Source organism: Halyomorpha halys, unplaced genomic scaffold (genome assembly GCF_000696795.3).
Source record: "Halyomorpha halys isolate HHAL.00 unplaced genomic scaffold, Hhal_1.1 Scaffold1010.1, whole genome shotgun sequence".
Lineage (NCBI taxonomy): Eukaryota > Metazoa > Arthropoda > Insecta > Hemiptera > Pentatomidae > Halyomorpha > Halyomorpha halys.
Window position 1 is genome coordinate 453,368 of NW_027110159.1, and position 20,892 is coordinate 474,259.

Genomic DNA, 20,892 nt, shown 5'->3' on the forward strand with positions numbered 1-20,892 from the left:
GTAATAAATGCCCGTTTTATGTTTGCTAAATACATTTTTTGAATTGAAACTTTTTTTAGAGGCAGTAGAGCAAATTGGCTTGGATCAGATTAAAATGTTGAATATACACATAAGCTTTTTTCCCCTAAAAAAAATTGGAATTTGACAGTGGCGTGGTTACACACTGTTGCTGACATTATTCTGGCAAAACAGCCTCATGCATTTTGTGTGGTAATGTCTAATCCTTTCCAAAAAATTTTAGCCCTAATAAATACCTATAAATCTAATAATTCCTTTGATATAGTATTTCATAAACCAAATTTTTTTTCACAAATTCCAGAAATCAACATTTTGTAAATTTATTTTGGCAAATTTCAAAGAAACTACTACTATAAAAATACTAATTATAAAATACTTTATAAAACATTCATCTAATTTTAATTTGAGTGCTAAGAGACAGACATCTATGATGATTCTTGAGATATACTTATCCAAAATAAATTCACTAACTATTAATTTTTCATTATGAAATGCTGCTTTTGAAAAGTGTGTCTCAGGGAGAATTAAATCTAAACAGGTCTCATATTTTAGGAAATTCACTTTACTTTTAATGATGGTCTATTAGCGGTAGCAACGCATCAGACATCCGGCCCAAAGGTTGTCAGATCGAATCCTGGTCCCACCAGGGCATTTTTTCAAGCATAAAATAATGCAAAACTAGCTCACAACCTCCCCCTGGGCATTTGTGAGGCCCATTAGCCAATGGGTGGCACTCACAAAAAGTAGGCGAGGGTGTGAAGAACCCATCCTACTAAAAAACTGGGTCTTGGAGGACTTATACCTCCATGGTCTGTCACCTCTATAATAATAATAATACAAGAATATAATTCAAATTATATAATAAATTATGTAATAGTCCGTTATTTAACCATGGAGAAACAGAACAAACCCTTGAATTGGCTTGTACTTTTACCACTGGAGAGAAATCACTATGTCTGGAGGAACTCAGCTCGGGATCACTGAGTATTATTATCTAAGAATTTGTTGAATACAGAATGTCACAGAAGGAGAAATTAAATAATTTAGTTTATACCTTAGGAAATAATAATCAAACCAGTGTCAAACAGACAAGAAAATAATTGGGGTGCGATGAATCAAAATGAATATTTATTGCAATGAGAATTGCTATTTTTATGAATCATTATAACTTGTTTCTACATGTAACATAAAATTATATGAGATATAACAGGTATAAAATTCAACAAATGATATGGCCGTATAAAAAAATTCTTAACAATTGAATACATGATCTCAAAGCTTTCTCTAAAAGAAAATAAGTTTTTTTTTGCAAATGTAATGTTTTATATATTTCATATTATATTTTTATTTATTACCAGATCGGCCTGGTGAACTCATGCTTATTATAACAATTTGATTTATTTTTATAAACCTAATGCAAATAGAAAAGTACATATGTATTCAAAGTCATTATTCAGTGTCAGCATTATATACTTTAAGTATTTGAACTTTTGTAATTGACCAAGTTAAACAAAAATTTAAACCTCCCTCAAACTTTCTTTTAGGTATATAGTTTTTTTTATGTTTCAATCCAAAAAATTAATAATTTTGGAAAAATTGAAATACTTTTTCAATTTTTTCTTGTTAAGGCTCCATATAACATATTTCGAAAGGCTTTTTTACTGTTCATTATTTATAGATTTGAAAAATAATTAATTTAGTATAACAATAGACCATTGTCTAATTGTTATCAGCGGTTTATTTATTGCTAATTAACACCTTTAAGCCAGTATACATGTGTATGTTTCCTTTGCCCATAATAGCTTCAAGGCAGGGCTTCAAATTCTAGTGGGGGGGGGGGAGGAGAGTGTGTTGGGACGGAAGACTTAAGCTTCCGCTCTCTTTGGCATAAGCTAGATATTCATCCTTTGATGGATATGGGCTCTGTGATCTATTTATAGTACAAATTGGACCAAACACCCGCCATATTATCTTTACTATGAGGCTAGTCTGCAATACTTGGTATTAACAGGGAAGTTTTTTACCGACCTCTAACATATACAGTGGTTTCAGTTATTAATATACCAGTAAATAAGCATTTTAGGTTAAAATAAACTTTGGAAAGTACGATAGGGATATTTTTCTCCCTTTATTTGACGTCAAATGAAAGTGTGCTTGTTTTTGAACGGTTTGCGAACCCGTTAAAATCTTGTAGAATAGAGTATCAGTGTCAGGTGACTGACAAAATATGGTGCAATATTTTTCCAATATGCCAAAAACTTTCGCCACGCACAACATGATGAGTGAACCACCTGTGCAAAAATTCAGGATAGAAGGTAGGTGAACAACCGCTTCTGCTGCAATTCACGAAGTAGATTACAAACCCAAAGGTCGGTCGATTCTTCAACCATTGCTGGCCCACGCACAATATTTTCATATTCTTATTGTTATTAAAAGTCTCCTTCAATGCTGCAAATAATCCAATTATGATACTTGTAATCTCCGAGTCATCCGTGTGTAAAGTCATAGTAGTCAGCTATGGCTGAGTACAACACGAGGCGCCGTCGTTCCATCGCGTAGAGTTTAGTCGGCACTTAAATTTTGTGCAATATCTTTGTGAAGCGTGATGGCCCTCGACCGTTCAGTATTTTGGACAAAAATTTAGCAAACTATTTTCGTACAAAAATGTCTATATCTAATTTTGCGCAAGGTATTGAAAAAATATGACACCAAAAGTCGATTTATAAATAAATTGTGGGATTGAAATAGTATCTGTGGAAATAAGAACACAAAGACATGTTTTACTGCTGGTGATTGACGAATATGACAAAAACTTGATTTTTTTTTCTTGCCTCCTTTATTATAAATAACAATATTAATGTATATATAAGTATATACAAACGTAACTGGTGCCCTTCCTTTTCCATATGACATTATAAGGGGCTGGGTTCGCTGTAGGCGGGGGGACAAAATCTTGAAGACATCTCACAGTATTTTATAGCAAGATGATCCTTGTGACTTGTGTTACGCATGGATGCAGTTAGATAGCAGAAAAAGTTCGGTCTAATTCAGATGTCGATAAATTAATTAATAATGAAAAAAAGATGTTTTTAAAAAGCGCCTTCTAGGGTAACCAAATAAAAATTAATAATGGATGGGAATAATTTTCCTCTCCAACCTATGATTACAAGATGGAGAACATGTATTTAGGCGGCTGTGTTTTATAGGAGACATTTGAATACATTTAAAGCCTTCGACCGTGAAATAAATGAAGGTGAGAGTGTAGGAAAGGTATTTGAAGTTATCAATAATACAATGTTAACCTAAGTTACATTAATACCCATCTATGTTTTATTTCAACTAAACTGAAACAATTTCAGGATACAAATATGTTTTTGGAAGAAAGTTTAGAATTTAAAGCAACTATATTCTATGTACAAGGACAAGTCACAACAGAAAAAGAGAGAGAAAAATTGAATGAGATTTGTGATAATTTATTTTTCTTCTAAGCCCCATGGGTGCGTGGGGATAAGGTTATGATTAAAAAGGAGTTGAAGGTAGCCTATTTTTCTGCATTCAGGTAATGCATTTTAAGAGGGAGCTGAGGAAATTTGATTATTTGTGAAGGGGTAGTCCGTATTTTGTGTCTGTCTGTTGGTGATGGGGCTCGCCAGTTATGTTGATTCAAATAATTTATATACTTGTACTTAGTCGAGTCTGAGTCTGTTTGCGTGTGTTTTCCACCTTTGTGGCCGTCCTGTCGGTGTCAGTGTCCTAAATAGTGGGTTCATACAGTACTGAAGGCTGTCAACAAATTTGATGTGTCTCCTCGATATAAATAAATTGTCACCGTCGGTAGTTCGAATTTCGTATGTATGTGGCCCGTCTTTGCTCTTTGAAGTAAAGTATGTCTCACTATACGTCTCAGTATACCGCTTTGAAAGTGTTGGAGCTTCTTGGCTGTTGTTGGTGCTGTGTTGGTCAGCATAGGTGCTCCGTAGAGCAGGGCTGGCCTTAGCACACTTTTGTGGATCATTAATTTGAGAGGGAGAGAGAGATTAGGAGAAGTTAGCAGGTGATTAAGCCTGTAATACTTGGTCCTGACCTGCTTGATCTTCTTATTGCAGAGGCGAGCTAGTTAGTGTCAGGTTTTGTAATAAAAAATCGGGACTGGCTATTCTAGAAGCCGTTAATGATATATTCTATGGGAATGACAGTTTAGTTTATTACCCATTCAGATTATTTACATATTTTGGTTTATGAAAATAAAATGAATTTGAAATAATTTTAGTTTAACTTTAAATCCCTTTTTCTAATTCGTACTTTATTCAGAACACGTTATAGGCATATTAGTATATTTCAGTTATCTTATTATATTATATGGACCAGTTATCTTATTATATTATTATGAACCCATGAAGGGTTAAGGGTGCATTACTTTGTAAGAAAGTACTGTTACTAGACCAACGGTTGTGCAAGGAGGTGATTTGGTCAAAATCACTCTCGACCGCCTGATTTGTTTCCAATATGCGTATCTAGTCTATGAGGCTGGGTGCAACATAAAACAAGTGTAACATAAAACAATTTTCTGCCTAGCCGAATTCGGAACACGGTCCTTGGAGTTAGTAGCATTGTGTCTCAACACAATGTCACCGCGCTCCCAAGTAAAACAAAAATAATATATATTTTCGTGCTTCCTTAGTTGTTATGACAATCGTCAAAAATTATTATTAAAGATAGATTGTTTCCAAATGCGATGCTATTTAGGTACTAATCTTCTTCGACAGTTAAAATCAATTGTTTCCCTTTTTAAAATTTTTATTATCTTCAGGAAATGCACTTTTACAACTCCTTGAAGCAGGCACATACACACTAACGTCGATTTCCTGATATCGATTAATAAAAAAATGTTTGTGCATAGGGCTACTTTTGAGGTCTTAGGGAACACCAGATATGAAGTATGGTTTAATAACCCTTCACTCCCGGCCTCCAATAAATAAAGGCAATCCTTCACCGCCGGACCCGCCCCGCCAAGACCGCCGAGAACGACGATCCTATATCACTTTTGAAATATTTGCTTAAAGCGGAAACTTTAAGATAGTTAAATCGAACAATATTTAAAAAGCGCCTGAAATTGAAAAACGAAATAACTTTGTAATAAATAAAATTTAAATCTTACCTGTGTTGATTTTGTTGATGACTAAGGAGTGACCACCAATAAAAATGCTCAAATACTTAACATCCTGGAAGTAACTGAAGAAGTAAGATTAGGAAATAAACAGGACCATGTGTTTTCTGCTGCTTACCAGTGTTGCCTGGTCACCTTTTAGGAAGAACTTTCTCTTTGTAAATGTCCATTAGCTGGAATTTTAATAACGTGCAGGGGAGCGACCGAAAACCGTGTGACAGCAGTAAACAATATGGTGACTTGTTTGTTCGACTTTAATTTCAAATTATGTCTTATACAAATACTTAAAAGGCTGAACAATATCAGTCATTTTTTAGATTGACTGCGACAGAAACTGGTACCATAGACAATTTAAGTAAGGAACTCGTGACAGTGGTGGAGAGTGATAAAACTAGTATTAAATATTTTATAACTACATAGCCATTAATTATTGGAACTTAAAGAGAAGGAATTGTCAGCTTAAACAAGGATAATTAAATCATTCAGATAGTTTATTATTTTTAAACAACCCTATAACTTCGAAATTGGAGGATACCCAAATATTTGAAGATTTTTAGATGTATATATTTTTTTTATTGAATATTTGATAGTTTTTTTTTATTGGATATTATATTTTATATAAAATTTGGGCCTTGGATGTAGGTCTAGAATAAATTATCTGACCTTTTTGAGACTTTCATTTGTAATTCCAAAACTGTACATTCTTGGGAAAATATGACTATTTCAAGAGCTAATATGTGCTGGGAATGAACACCCGATTTTTAAAATAAATGTACGTACCTTTTTATTTAATTTAATTTTTTATTATTGTAATAAACTTATAATTCAGACAAGATAAAAATAACATAGGCTGCCTTGGTGACCCCATAATAATCGTGGCTCGGAGCGGACCTCCTATCTACCCTACTTGTAGATACGAGTACGTTGCTGACCGAAGAGGAAGAATTACATGAACATTAAGGAGTTTAGCTGTAAAACAAAGCAATCGCCATTCATAGAGTTAAATAGTTATCACTTTAAATTTTGATTCTCAAAATAAATTAACTACCTGTTGTTTGATGGGCATGAATATTCTTTTTCAATAATTTTTTTCAAGCAGTTTAAATTTTTTGAAAACAGAATCAAAATTGTAACTTTCTGTGATCATTACCCATTTAGTTGATATATGTGCGGTTAAAATCAATAATTGCTGTTAAGTCTTGTTATTCAGTATATCGCTTCTTTAATATTTGCATATTTATTTTTAAAAATATATTTTTTAAAAAATTTTTCTTTTGAACATATAGAATCGTCGAGGAAACAACTTCCATTTTCCCCCCTGAAATCACCTTTTTTTCATGTTTGGATTATTTTTATAGCACGCTCAAGTGGCGCCACAAGCATGAAATCCTGATTCGGCACGGTGAAATATACGTTAATGAATCGGTGAGATAAAAAATACGCATTAACATGAAACAATTAAATACCTATATTTTACAATTTAATAATTATTAATATCACTTACAGCAAATTTACTTCATGTGCATATATATATACAGTTGTAAATATCAATAAATAAATTATTAAAAAAAAAATAATTATTAACAAAACAAAGTAACAGGAATCATTGAGTTTCAAACGACCGCTGTTTAATATCAAAATATAATCATAGAGAAAAAAAGATGTTATTTTTCCTGAGAACACCCTTTTTGAGTCTGAGATAATGTTATATGAAACAAAACATGAATTTTTGATAATCTAGGAAACATTTATAGTGGAAAAAAGTAGTTGTAAATACGAAAAAGTGTTATTAGAAATTCCGAGATTAATATTCGACTAATTATGGATTAAAGAATTTTCCGATCGTATAAACGAGAATTGAGGGAAACTTTTTTTTATTAAATTTAGATAATGGAAATTTAAAAAAGAAAGAAAGATAAAGATTTATAAGAGTTCCAAACGGTCACAGTTTATATTTGGTGCCTCCGCGTAAATGTTTTTAAAAAAAGTGAATTCCTGAAAACAGCTTCAGTTCTCAGTCTCATCAATTCGATGGAAAAACTAATTAACGTCTGAATAATTTATAAAAAAAAATCATTAAATGTGGTATTCGAGTTTAATAATATCTTATAGTGAACCTCTGGTATTCTCGTCCTTAATTTTACATTCTTATATTTTTATGTATAGCTCGTTATTACGACGAAGATATTGATGTGCAAATAATCTGTCATCATTTCTATCGAGGCAATCTATCGAGTGGGGAGTGTCCTTCAGAAGTTGGAGCCTAGTTCAGTTGTCAGCTTCGCTTCGGTGGTTTCTCTACGCTTCTTATAAGTTCCAGTACGAAGATCGCGAGGTAAATATTGAATTAATTTACTGTCACATGATAACAACATAAAATGGGTGAAAATAATAATGTTAAAGTGCTCTAGTGTACGTAGATGTCACTGACTGACAATAATAAGCTATTCACACCAAATTCCCGATCCAATTTCCTTCTTAAAGTTTTAAATAAGAAGATGGCCTCGAAATCTTCTCTAGAAATGTTATTGGTATTCTATCAAGATTCTCCACATGTCTGTATCATGCCATTGTATAACTAACATCAAATTTAATACAGTTGTAAATATCTATAAATAAATTAAATAAAAAAAACATTCAAATCAAGTATATATTTTTTTTTCAAAATCCGATAAAAAAGATTTTTTTTATGTGAGGATACCTAAGTCATGAAATCTAACCTATCAAGTGTTTTATCTATCTATTATTTTTTTACGTACTCGGAATGATCCTATAACTGCAATACGGTAGTGCAATATATAGAAATTTGAACCTGGGGAATAAGGTGTCTCCATAGCTATCAATATTAAATCCAAATTTGCGATTTAAAAAAAAAAAAAAAAGTACCCCAATTCCTTTTTAATACATTCCTAGAATATTTTTTTAGTAAGGCTTAATTTCTTGTTACGAGAGCACAACAATAAATTAATTAAGTCAGTGGCGTAGGGTAGTGGGAGGGGGGGGGGGTTAAAAAGGGCCTGCGCAGATGGCACTTTTAGGGCCAGCAAAATTGCACAATAAATAATAATAATATATTGTCAAAAGTTGAACCATTTCATTTTATGACTTTTATTGTTGGTAACCTGTACAATAGGCCATAACATGATTGTTTTGCCAAAAGTTTTTTTTAGAACTACCGTGTATTTTTTTTTTTTTAATGGGGGGGTTAATATTTTCCTCCACCCCAGCCGGCTGTCACCCACGCTAGACCACTGAATTAAGTGAAGATTTTTCGTTATCCGGCGGATTATCCAATAGGCAATGTAGATGTTTTATGGGCAGGAGCTTAAGAAAGTTCATAAAAATATTAGGTTGTATTAGTTTTAATTCACTTGTTTCTGTTCTCCCTTTATTCTAAAGAGAAACAATTTCACCTTATAAAGCTTATAAGATACTTATTTTTCTCTGAAATAAAAAATTAATTATACTGATAAACACCATTGTCTTGATATTAACTTCCTCACAATACTCGCCAATGTTTCAACTTAATATCAACTCCACACAGTTTCATAACTTGGATTGGCAGAGCTGATCACTTTCAGTTATTGATATTGATTTGATACTACAAATATTGGAGAAACCCTAGCATTGCCTACATGGCTTAATCTGACCTTGGAAATATTTCTAAACCTGAAAATTCAAATAACAAGTTTCTTTTTTTTGTGAGGAAACATATATAGAACTTTCTCTACAAAGAACTGTATTCCAAAATCTTTCGAACCATGTAGGGTCACTAGGTGGTCACCTAGTGATTGATAGCCATGCATATTATTCAGGGGTGTAGAATCAAATGATCTCTATACACGTCGTAAATAATTAGTTAATTTACTATTCACATTACTTCCAATTGTTAAAACTTTCTGATTGTTCCTGAAAAATGATAGCCAGGTAGAACCTACTGCACAGGAACCTGCTCGCCCTTTTAAGGAATGCACAAATAAAAGATGACAGGCAATGCGGAATGAAAGTTCGCCCAGTAAATTAAAATCTATAAAGAAAGATGTGAAGTCCTGGATTACATCAACCTGTAGTAGACGCCGCGAAGAAGTAGCGTTCACCCGACTCAGAATATAGTATAAGACCCCAAGAGGAGAAAAAAGGCAGTTATCTCACCCCAATTTTTATTACTTTAATGAAAACTATGCATGATTACTAGTCAAAATTGATGAGTCTGCCAAGAATAGGTAGGGGGAATAAAAATGGCGCCTGTTTCAAAGCGATAAAAAAAACTAATTTTTCATTCGGAGCTCTATATCTTAAAAAGTAGGAACAACACAAGAAAACCTAAGAGAATGTCATTTAAAGAAGAGTAAATTTGCTAAAATTTGAGCCCTAATAGAGTTATTTACGTTAAATAGTTTTCGAGATATAGCTTTTTAAAAAGCAACAGTAGTTAATTAATTTTGAGAATTCTATATCTCAGGAACTATGTGACGTACAGACGTCTATTAGCACTCAAATTAAAGCTAGTTTAATGAGCTATAAAGTAGTTTATGATGTTTATCTTCGTAGGAGTGATAGTTTACTTGAAATTCGCTAAAATAAATTGATTTATAGTTGTTAGGACAAATTTTCATTTGCCAAATATTCATATGTGAATATCATAAAAACTACTACCTCTACGAAGATAAGTGTCATAAACTACTATATAATAAGTTAAATTTCCTTTATTTTGAGTGTTGGCAGATATATGTGCGTCTTATGGATCTAGAGATATATTTTTTCAAAAATCCAACATTTTATTCGAACAACTAAAAATTAACATTTTGTGAGTTTATTTTGTCAAATATCATAAAAACTAATACTCCTACAAATATAAACATAATTAACTATTTTGTAGTAAATTTAACTTGCTTTAATTTGAGCACTGGCAGACATCTGTACGTCCAAAGGGTTCTGAAATAAAGTTTTTCATAAATCAAACTTATTGTCCGAACAACTATAAACCAATTTATTTTAGCAAATATCATGGAAACTACTATTCCTACGAAGGTAAAGATCGTAAACTTTTTTATAGTCCATTAAACTATATTTAATTTGAGTGCTGATAGACATCTGTACGTCACATAGTTCCTGAGATATAGAATTCTCAAAATAAATTAACTAACTACTAATCTTTCAATAGATTTTTAAGAAATTTTGCTTTTTAAAAAGCTATATTTTGAGAACTATTGTACGTAAATTGCTCTTTTAGGGCTTACAGTTCAGCTGTAAATATTTCAGAAAATTTACTCTTCTTTAAATAATGTTCTCTTAGATTTTCTAGTGTTTTAAGATATAGAGCTTCGAATGAAAAATGAGTGTTTTTTAAGGTTTTGAAACAGCCGCCATTTTTTATTCCTGCCAAGTGGCAGACTCATCAATTTTGACTAGTAATTATACATAGTTTTCATTAGAGTAATCAAAAATTGGGGTGAGATAACTGCCTTTTTTTCTTCCTGGCTCTTGTACTAATAGGACATACCCGAATGATACACCCACCTCATAACAGGAGAGACCCCTCCAAAATGTAAGAAACACCATGGTAATGTGACCGTCAAACACATCTTTGAAGTATGAAATTATTGCAAAATAACACTGAACCAGTTAGGGATACCAACAAATATTCCAATGGCGTTGAGAAACGACGATTCTGTATAGAAAGAGCAACTAAATTTATATTTATTTAGTCAGACCATAAATCTACCTTAATAATCAGTCTTTAATTATTATAATTATCAACTTACCTTAGTTTATTTTTAAAATTAGAATAGCTCCTTATCTACTTTTCTTCTTCCTTTCACCAACCACCATCGTTACGATCACTATTAAACAAATTATAAGTTAATCGAACACTATTAAACAAATTGTAGTTTGGTGGAATAATATTTTAGAGCTCACGCAAGTGTGTTCCACTGCTTGTGAAGTACAAATGACAACTATAGACTTCCTTTATTTATTGATTTTGTAAATAAAAATTTTTGTCACAGTTCTAATTGATTTCATTTCGTTAGTATGAAATATTTATCAAACTCCTAACAATTTATTAAGCACTTAGCAAATCTTTGTTTTTGACACCGTTTCTTGATTTGAATGGAAGCGTGATTTTTATTAGCAGTACTGTGTTAACTCCTCGTTAGGAAGGGGGGGATTGGCAAAGACCTCTGATTAGATTCTTTGAAGAAAGTTCTGAGTAGGAATTCGTAATTCGAATTCCATGAGTTGCGATGTTTTCTACTAAGCTGTAACTCACTGAAAGTGTATGTGATCTAAAAGGAGTAATTTATTTTGGCTCAGTTTCAACAGAAGTTACTGTTAAGAACAAGAAAGTAGGTAACCGGAGAGGGAATAATTATTATTTATTAATAATATAGGATCAGCGAACCCGAAGGTTCAATACCGATGCCAGCAATCATTCTCTACATACATCTATCTGTGGCGCCCATCCAAAAACAATTCTATAAGATCAGTTACAACGCTATCCTCTCACCTAAGCTTCAGTCTACTCGGACTTTTACTCGTCGGATCAGTGTTCATTAGCATTTTATGGTTCCGTTTGTTAGAATAATTTTTTTCTAGATCATATATTTAGGGTAAAATTACTTTTTCATTTTATTTTTAAAATCAATAAAGTCCTAATTTCATACAGTCAGCTAATTCTGACCTGTAATTTTATGGTTGACGGGTAGCTTCACTTCTTCCAATGTAAACCTAGTTTATTTTCTACGCTCTTCCCACAGCGACACAGTCTATGCAAATATAGCTTGCAAAAACAATGAATATTTAAATTGAGGACCTGATTTTCAATGGTTTCGAAGGTCTTATTTTTTTATTTTTACTTTTTATCTTGAATATGTGGATGTTTCACCAAATCATCAACCGTTCTTAGATCAGTAATTTAGTATAAGAAGTTGCTCATAGTAACTCTAATTAAAAATAATAAAATTATTCTAAGCCGAAAATTCAATGAAAAAGATAAGAAATTAAAATTGAGGATTTGACAAACAACAGTTTGTAAGCAAACAGAATTTAATGCATTAATGCCCCTTTGTTTCTCTATAAAGCTATTTATTGTGTTAGTTTATCCACTAACTAATGTGTTATAATAACACACGAAACTTGAAAAGAGAGTTACAGAATTTTTTGAAATTGCTCTTCAAAACAATTTCGCAATGTGTCTTATCTAAATTGAATGTTTAGGGTAAGATACTTCCTTTTATAAAAAAAGCCCTTATTGATTTAAAAAACTTTTTGGGGAATTTTTCCCAATTTTCCAATCTGATACCTTATAATTATATAGTTCTATTTAAATATTGCATTAAAAACTTTTTAAATTTACTTAAAATGTTGGGAACAATATTACCTTATAATTAACTTTACCATTTCCTAATTAAAATTGAATGAACAATGATGATGATTTTTGCAGTAAACCATTTCTACTATTAATCACTTTCATTCATAGATGATACATCGTTCATCTTAGTACTATCTAATATTCTATTACATTGAGTATGAAAACTTATGAGCTGCTTGTTATCTCCATGAAGGTGGCATAATCCTACTCACGTCCATAGAAAAAGTGAAGCCAAAATGGCCATGATGTTTAGGTTTAGAAATACTCGCCATTGTAATCTAAAGTAAAACATGATTGTACAAGAGCCCCATGGGAAAAAAAAGTTCAGTTATTTTAACCCAATTTTAATTACTTAATTAAAACTATTAATAGTAACTAGTAAAAATTGATGTCTGCCAAGTACAGTTAGCGTCAATAAAAATAGACGGCTGTTTCACGTAAAAAAAATTAATTTTCCATTCGGAGCTCTGTAACTTTAAAACTACCAACAACACTAGGAAACCTACTAGTTTGAAGTAGATTTTGTGAATTTATTTTGGCAAATATGAAAACTACCATTCCTAACTTCCTTAAAAACTCCATAAACTACATTATAATACAGGAGGGCAACTGACATCTATACGTCTAATATTTACTGAGATATAGTTTTCCATAAATTAAAAGTTTTGTCCAAACAATTAGAAATAAACATCTTGTGCATTTATTTTAGCAACTATTATGAAAACTACTGCTACGACGCAGATAAACATTTGAACTACATTATAGCATATTTAAAGTAGCTTTAATTTGAGTGCAAATAGACATCTGTATGTTTAATGGTTCCTGAGATTTAGATTTCTCAAAATAAATAAACTGTTTTTTTTTGTGAAATGCTGCTTTTTAAGGAGCATATTTAATAAATTTACTATACTTTAAATGATGTTCTATTAGGTGTTTCGTATTGTAAGTAGTTTTAAAGATATGGAACTCCTAATGAAAAAGTAATTTTTTTTTTTACGTTTGCTACAGCTGTCATTTTTGATTCCCCTTAACTACACTTGGCTGACTCATAAATTCTGACTAGTAACTATGCATAATTTTCCTTAAAGTAATAAAAAATTGGAATGAAGTAACTAACTTTCTCCTCTTAGGCTCTTACACTATGAAACAGTCTGTGATTGGCTTGTGCTCTTTCCCTATTCCTCTGCCCCGCCCCTGGTCCTTCAAAGGATCCTTGTTTTTAGCTTCACCTTTCCTACCAGCATCACTCCCCTATTATACCCTTTTTTATAAGATATGGCTGTATTAAATAAAATTTTTACTTATTTAAAATTAATTTTATTCTACTTAAATTATATAGAAAAATTGTTTTATTAGATTATTTTACTGAATTTATCTATTATTTTCAAATTGTATTCTTGTCCCTTGCCTTTTCAATTCAATTTATTTTCTTGTTCTGGGAGACCTCCTATGCCATCTGGGTACCCTTAATTAGGAAAAAGATCAGGCGGTCGAGCGTGATCTTAAACAAATCACCTCCTTGATCAAACGTAATTCAAGATTGAGTACTTAGAAAATACTAAATTCTTTACACTTCATGGATTTTGACTGTACATGGTTTTATTTTCTTGTTCTAATTCTTAGACGAAGATATACTAATAAATCTACATCGGCTAATGATAACATCCAACTTCTTCTGATGGAATTACATAATAATTAGCTAAGAAAGAAAAAGAGAATTTAATAGACATAGAAAACCCCTTCAATGAATTTTATCTACTTAAAAAGCAAGCCATTGATTCAGAATCTTTTCATACAAGTGTAATGTTGTTCTAGAATCTACATTATTTAACCTGTATCTAAGGGTTCAATATATTTCTATTTTTGTTTTAATATAATTGTAGATTATTAAAGAAAATGGACGGATGTCCGAAACGTCATTCTAAGTTTAAATGAAGAAATAAGAGGTAGCGAAGGATTTTTTTTCTCAATAATAAAACTAAGATATGATGTAGAATTTATTAAAAATAATATAGTACTTTGGCCTAACATGATGGATGGCCGAATAACCTTAGTTTTCCTCCTAAGAGAAATATATGATTCATTGAGAGCAAAAGTGGTTTAATTCATTGTTCTCATCACAATTAATTTTCATTAAACACTTATTCAATAATCACTGAATGGATTAACTTCAAATGCTCTAAAATAATTGGACACGCTTCTGATAGACTACTTTTGACGGAGAAAGTTGTTATTCCTAACCAAGTTTTTAAAAATACTATTCTCTTAAGTTTTGAATATCCCTCAACACCAATTTGGACTTACACTACTTTTGCACTCAACGGCTCATATAACAACATTAATCCCTTTATATTTCTTGCTCTAAATTGACAGTCTTTAGATTATTATGGAATAAATCCCTAGTTGTTCAATACGAAAGGTAATGAAAGACTACAAACATTGTTATCTGACTGATTGGTGTAAACTAGAGATTACTGCTGTTTATCTTTGCCAATCAAGTTTGATGACAACAAGATTTCACACTCGTAATATAGTTTTTTATTTCTTTATTTTCACTTTCCATTTTAAAGTAGAGCATGTTTATTAAACGGGTATTAGTGATAACTCAAAAGAAGTAGGGATTATGAGTACTTGAGAACGGCTCAGAAGAGAACTTGAAACTTCGATTCTTTTGTGTTTGAAACTTGTTATAAACTCAATAAACTAGATATTTATTTTTTTTTACTTAATGAATTTAATTTTGTCCTGTAATGATTATAGTTTTTAATGGTGCCTAAATAATTAACCGATGAAATAATATTGAAGAAAATGGTTAGGTCAGCGAAAACACATATAAGTAAAACTTATCTTATAAGTGCCAATGTTTTGGCATGAATTTTAGGCCTTCATCATGGTGACTGAAACAATTTTTTTTTTTATTAATCCTTACAAATTATCAAATTAGACCAAACAGAGCCACATCAAACCAAAGCTTTGTTTAAAGTCCTTGAACGTAATGTGAACCTAAGAAAAACATTCATGTGCTCTTTATCGACTTCTAGCAAGCCTTTGATTGGGATATCAGAATCCAACTGTTCAATGCCTAGAAAGTTTTTAATGTTGCACTAAAACTAATTAATGAAGTTACAGTTTACTTCTTGGCCAAAAGAATGATTAAAAAGAATAATAATATTGAGTATTCGAAATAAAGAAATATTGAGTATTCGAGAGGAAGATAATGAAGGTCCAATGAAGGTCTCTTGGTCCAATCAGCAATCATGACATCTGGTGCATAAGGAGGAACTGGATGCACTTAGTGGCCATGTAGAAATTATAAAATTTATCAAATCTAAAAGAATTAGCTGATTTGGGTATGCCGAAAGGTTGTCCAATGAACAAATGATGAAGAAGCTAACAAGAGAACCCTCCCCAGTTAAGAGGAAGAGAGCATATTCCAAGGAAAGCTGACAAAAGAACCTGGAGGACCACAAGAAACTTTGAGAGACTGACTGGAGAAGAAAGTTTTTATTCTATTCAGGTTTATTCTCTGGTTGCCGTAGAAGAGGGTAATATAAATAGAAAAACCTTAAATATAAATAATAGAATTATAAAAATACGTTTGAATATAAAAATACCCTTCCCCCCCAAAAAAAAAAATTCTAGTCAAGTCGTAATATAGCCTTAGGGTTTTCCACACTCAACAAAATTTACTCTAGGACTTATTTATTCTAATATTATAACAGTTTTTTTTTAGGTTTCGTTTTAGAGTCTGCATTTATATGGCACCAGTGCTAAAACTATCCCGAGACCAGTTTATTCTCAGACCACGGTAGAGTTAAGAATAGGTTCATGAAATGTACATTCTTAAAATTATAAAAAATAGTCCAGTTTTAAATTTAATAAAAAATTATTTTTTTATGAAAAAAAATGTCTGAAACATTGTTCAGGAAAATCAATGGAGCAGCACATTTAGAGAGTGACCAGTGATGCTAAGTAACCCTCTTACAGGACACCCATTTGATGCAAGTTGCATCAAATTGTTGCCTCAGGGATGAAGAAGTATTATTTGTCTGTTTATCCTAGGAACGATGTTCTTGAGAATATATTACAGGAATAGTACTGGGACATATCGTATACTAACAAAAATAATTAAATAATATACGAGAATATACGGATAGGAGTAAGCATAACAGGTGGTAAAACTACCAACGTTTTTTAATATAACGTATATTAATATTTATATAACATATATATTAAAATGCATACATTTCATTTATGGGTAATATGTGTTGTGACTCAAGTGGGGTCAGTAGTTGGACCCTTCTGGGGGAAGGGTTCTCTCCCAGTTAAGAGGAAGAGAGCATGTTCCAAGGAAAGCTGACAAAAGAACCTGGAGGACCACAAGAAACTTTGAGAGACTGACTGGAGAAGAAAGGTTCTGAAGGCCAAAGTCTATCTTGGACTATGGAGCCAAATAAGAAGAAAAAAGCAATGAATATATTTCACCGCGCTAAATGATATTTTTTTTAAAGATATTCGCAAATCATTGGGTTAAAGGAAGCATAAATAAGACTACCTTTAAACAGGGAGGGGCATCCTCTCTTTGTTACTAACAATGGCCCCCATAGCTTTGTAATCGATCCCTCTGGGCCGTCCTTGAATTGTCTCATGTATTCAAATACATCGATTCGAAGGCAAGAAAAGCCGCTCTACAATCAAGGTTTGTGGTCAGGAGACCGTCTAGGATATCATACGCCCTTCATCAAGATATACATTTCGGGTACCGAAAAAGCACATCACGACTCCTCGAGAGAATGTACCCCATAGAAATATTGCAACCCACGGTCGGGCAGATTACAGTACGTTGAAGAGCCGCTCTAAGAAGGAGAGGGAGGTCCCCACATGATAATTCGGAGGGAAGTAGTATCACATCCAACTACTGGCCCCACTTGAGTCACAACACATATTACCCATAAATGAAATGTATGCATTTTAATATATATGTTATATAAATATTAATATACGTTATATTAAAAAACGTTGGTAGTTTTACCACCTGTTATGCTTACTCCTATCCGTATATTCTCGTATATTATTTAATTATTTTTGTTAGTATACGATATGTCCCAGTACTATTCCTGTAATATATTCTCAAGAACATCGTTCCTAGGATAAACAGACAAATAATACTTCTTCATCCCTGAGGCAACAATTTGATGCAACTTGCATCAAATGGGTGTCCTGTAAGAGGGTTACTTAGCATCACTGGTCACTCTATAAATGTGCTGCTCCATTGATTTTCCTGAACAATGTTTCAGACATTTTTTTTCATAAAAAAATAATTTTTTATTAAATTTAAAACTGGACTATTTTTTATAATTTTAAGAATGTATATTTCATGAACCTATTCTTAACTCTACCGTGGTCTGAGAATAAACTGGTCTCGGGATAGTTTTAGCACTGGTGCCATATAAATGCAGACTCTAAAACGAAACCTAAAAAAAAAACTGTTATAATATTAGAATAAATAAGTCCTAGAGTAAATTTTGTTGAGTGTGGAAAACCCTAAGGCTATATTACGACTTGACTAGAATTTTTTTTTTGGGGGGGGAAGGGTATTTTTATATTCAAACGTATTTTTATAATTCTATTATTTATATTTAAGGTTTTTCTATTTATATTACCCTCTTCTACGGCAACCGGAGAATAAACCGTCTTAAAATTAACTTTTACTTAAAAAAAAAAATTAAATTCGGCATCAACGTTTTGTGCTAGGTCAGTATTACAGTACAATATAATAAGAATAATATTTTTTTAAATAAAAAAATTAAAGGAAAACTATTACAACAAAGACGTGAATTTTATCATTACAGATTTTCTTAGATATCTATTAAAATTGAATTAATATTTATTTTTATAAATATCGAAACAAGAGTTTCTTGTCACAACACTTGCATCATTTGAATGCTGACGATTTGAAAAATGTCTTGTTGGTCAGGTATCATTGCTTAAGATATTAAGAAAATTTGAGCACTCAGAAAAGTAACGTTAACTCCCATGTTCACGAACCAAGAAGAGGGTTAAACAACATTAATCCTCTATTAACATATGATATTCTTAATGATAATGATATTGATGTATTTTTGTACACATTAATATTTATTTTATGTTTATTCCTTTTGATAACACATTGCAGAAAATATATGATCTAACCTGGAGGGCCCTTTTATTTTACAGTGTCAAATACTCCATGTTGGTTTCCAATACGCATGCATTTATTAGATTGATTTATTACTCTATATGTGTAAAAATGTTCAGTAAAAAAAAAATTGAATAAGTTATATAACTAAAATTGGTCAACATCACGATCTACATTGCATTCTTAAGATCAACTTACCAAGGGCATTACAGGGTCGTCCAGAAAAATGAGAACTTATTGAACTTTGCTGAGAATAAAAAACAAATTCAGAGAATACGGCTTTTTAGTAGGTGTCCACAGACGTACTAGACATAGTATAATAAATGTATCAATATACGTTATATTTATATTATATGTCTATATAGTAAAGATATATACAGGATTCCGCAATATTCTTCTCCTTCCCACCCCATTCACTAGCAGTAGCATTAAAACAATTGAAACAAATCTTTTGAATAATTGAATCTAAAAATAAATTGACGTAATAGAAAAAAAAAATTACGAAGAAAATGTATTGCAATAATTCTATAAAAAATGCATACTTGTCAGGTTTTAATAAATTTTGCATTTAAATTTATTTTGTAATAAAATTTAACAGAAAAAAACTAATACACATAGCTTAAGATATCCACAGGCTTTGCAGGATTTATTTAGCTAACCTGACGTTTACATATCGATATATTAATATGTCCAAAATGAAACTTTAATTACGAATATATAATTCAGTTTGAATTAAAAAATCGATGCGTCAGTAATAAAATTTATATTGAATAAAACCGGATTATGAACACGGAAAAGTCATGGTGAAGAACGAACTTGTATTGCTTCACACATAGCACTCGTTAGAATATAGGTTTCTGTTTTGCTTAATATCAACACAATAAATCTCTTTCATTTTTTTGACAACCAGAATTATAAGGTCCATAGTTTATAAAATAGAGGTAAGATATTGAAGTTTAGATCTAATGAGGACAACTGTGAAGTTATTTTTTCTACAATACGTAATTATAAGGATTTTTCTTCCCTTCATCAAAGTTTCCCAGAACTAATTCTTCCTTTGGAATGCAAGACGTTTTCAATACTTCTTATCAATCTTAAAACCACAATATTTTAAATATTTAAAGAAAATTCAAAATGATATGAGAAAAAAAAGGTCATTAATAATATAATTTATAATAATACTTATTATACATAATCTCAATATTTATTAATCAGGCGTTCGATGGAGTGTTCATGAGTTTCTAATTGAGATAAAGATTTATTAAGATTATTTTAAGTAGAAGCTGCCAGGAAAGTTGCTAAAAGGTACTAGGAAAGGAGAGAAGCAACGTTTAAAATATCTTAACAATTTTATTTTAAATTTATTTAATGTGATTTACAACTGTACAAATAATAAATAGAATAAGTAAATATGTTGTATGTTTCATATACACTTGAAAATCTTGGAAAGGAACCACCTATTGGTGGTACTTCATGCATTAATTTAAATTAGAAGGTCCTGTGGCCATCTTCTTTTCAGACGCCTCGGAGGATTATCAGAGATTGTTAGGGATGAAAGATTAAGAATTAATGGATTAGGATGGGTAAGGAGTTTGGAATGAAAAGATGCATATCTGTTTTGGGTCAAATCTGCAACGAATGGGATGTTAAGGCCTTTGTGAATGAGTTTATTTGTAACGTAATAAGGAGCATCAAGAATTTTACGTAGTAATTTGGATTGTAAGGATTGGATGCGGGAGGAATTTGCTGGTTTGGTAGAGCCCCAGAGCTCAATTCCAAATGTCCAAATTGGTCTGATTATCGTAGTGTTTACTAATTTCTTAACAATTTAAACCGGGTTTCCTAACTTAGCAGAAGTCTGAGGAGTATTCTCTAATATTTCCAGCATTACTGTCAATATTTGGAAACCGACCATTTATTTATTTATTTTTTTTAAATTGATAGATTTATTAATTGATAGATATTATAATCTGCCACACAGTTGTGGGCAATAGGTAATAGTGATGAATGATCTCATACATACTAAAAAAAAAAATAAATAAAAAAACTCTCTTAAAATATATACAAACAAAAGAATAAATAAAATGAACATAATCAAACTATCTGTATGAAAAATAAATAAATAAAATAACATAATGATAAAATAATATATACAAT

General features: G+C 31.4%; 1 protein-coding gene across 2 annotated transcripts in view; it reads left to right on the forward strand.

The window, feature by feature from the left end:
* The first annotated feature begins 7,383 nt into the window (after positions 1 to 7,383).
* Positions 7,384 to 20,892, forward strand: part of LOC106687782 (myrosinase 1) — a 46,461-nt gene continuing 32,952 nt past the window's right edge. Inside the window, exon 1 of one of the 2 annotated variants that reach the window (XM_014431871.3) lies at positions 7,384 to 7,520. The gene's annotated coding sequence lies outside the window, so the exon portion shown is untranslated. The remainder of the gene's footprint in view (positions 7,521 to 20,892) is intronic. The other variant, XM_014431870.3, reaches the window with a different exon arrangement.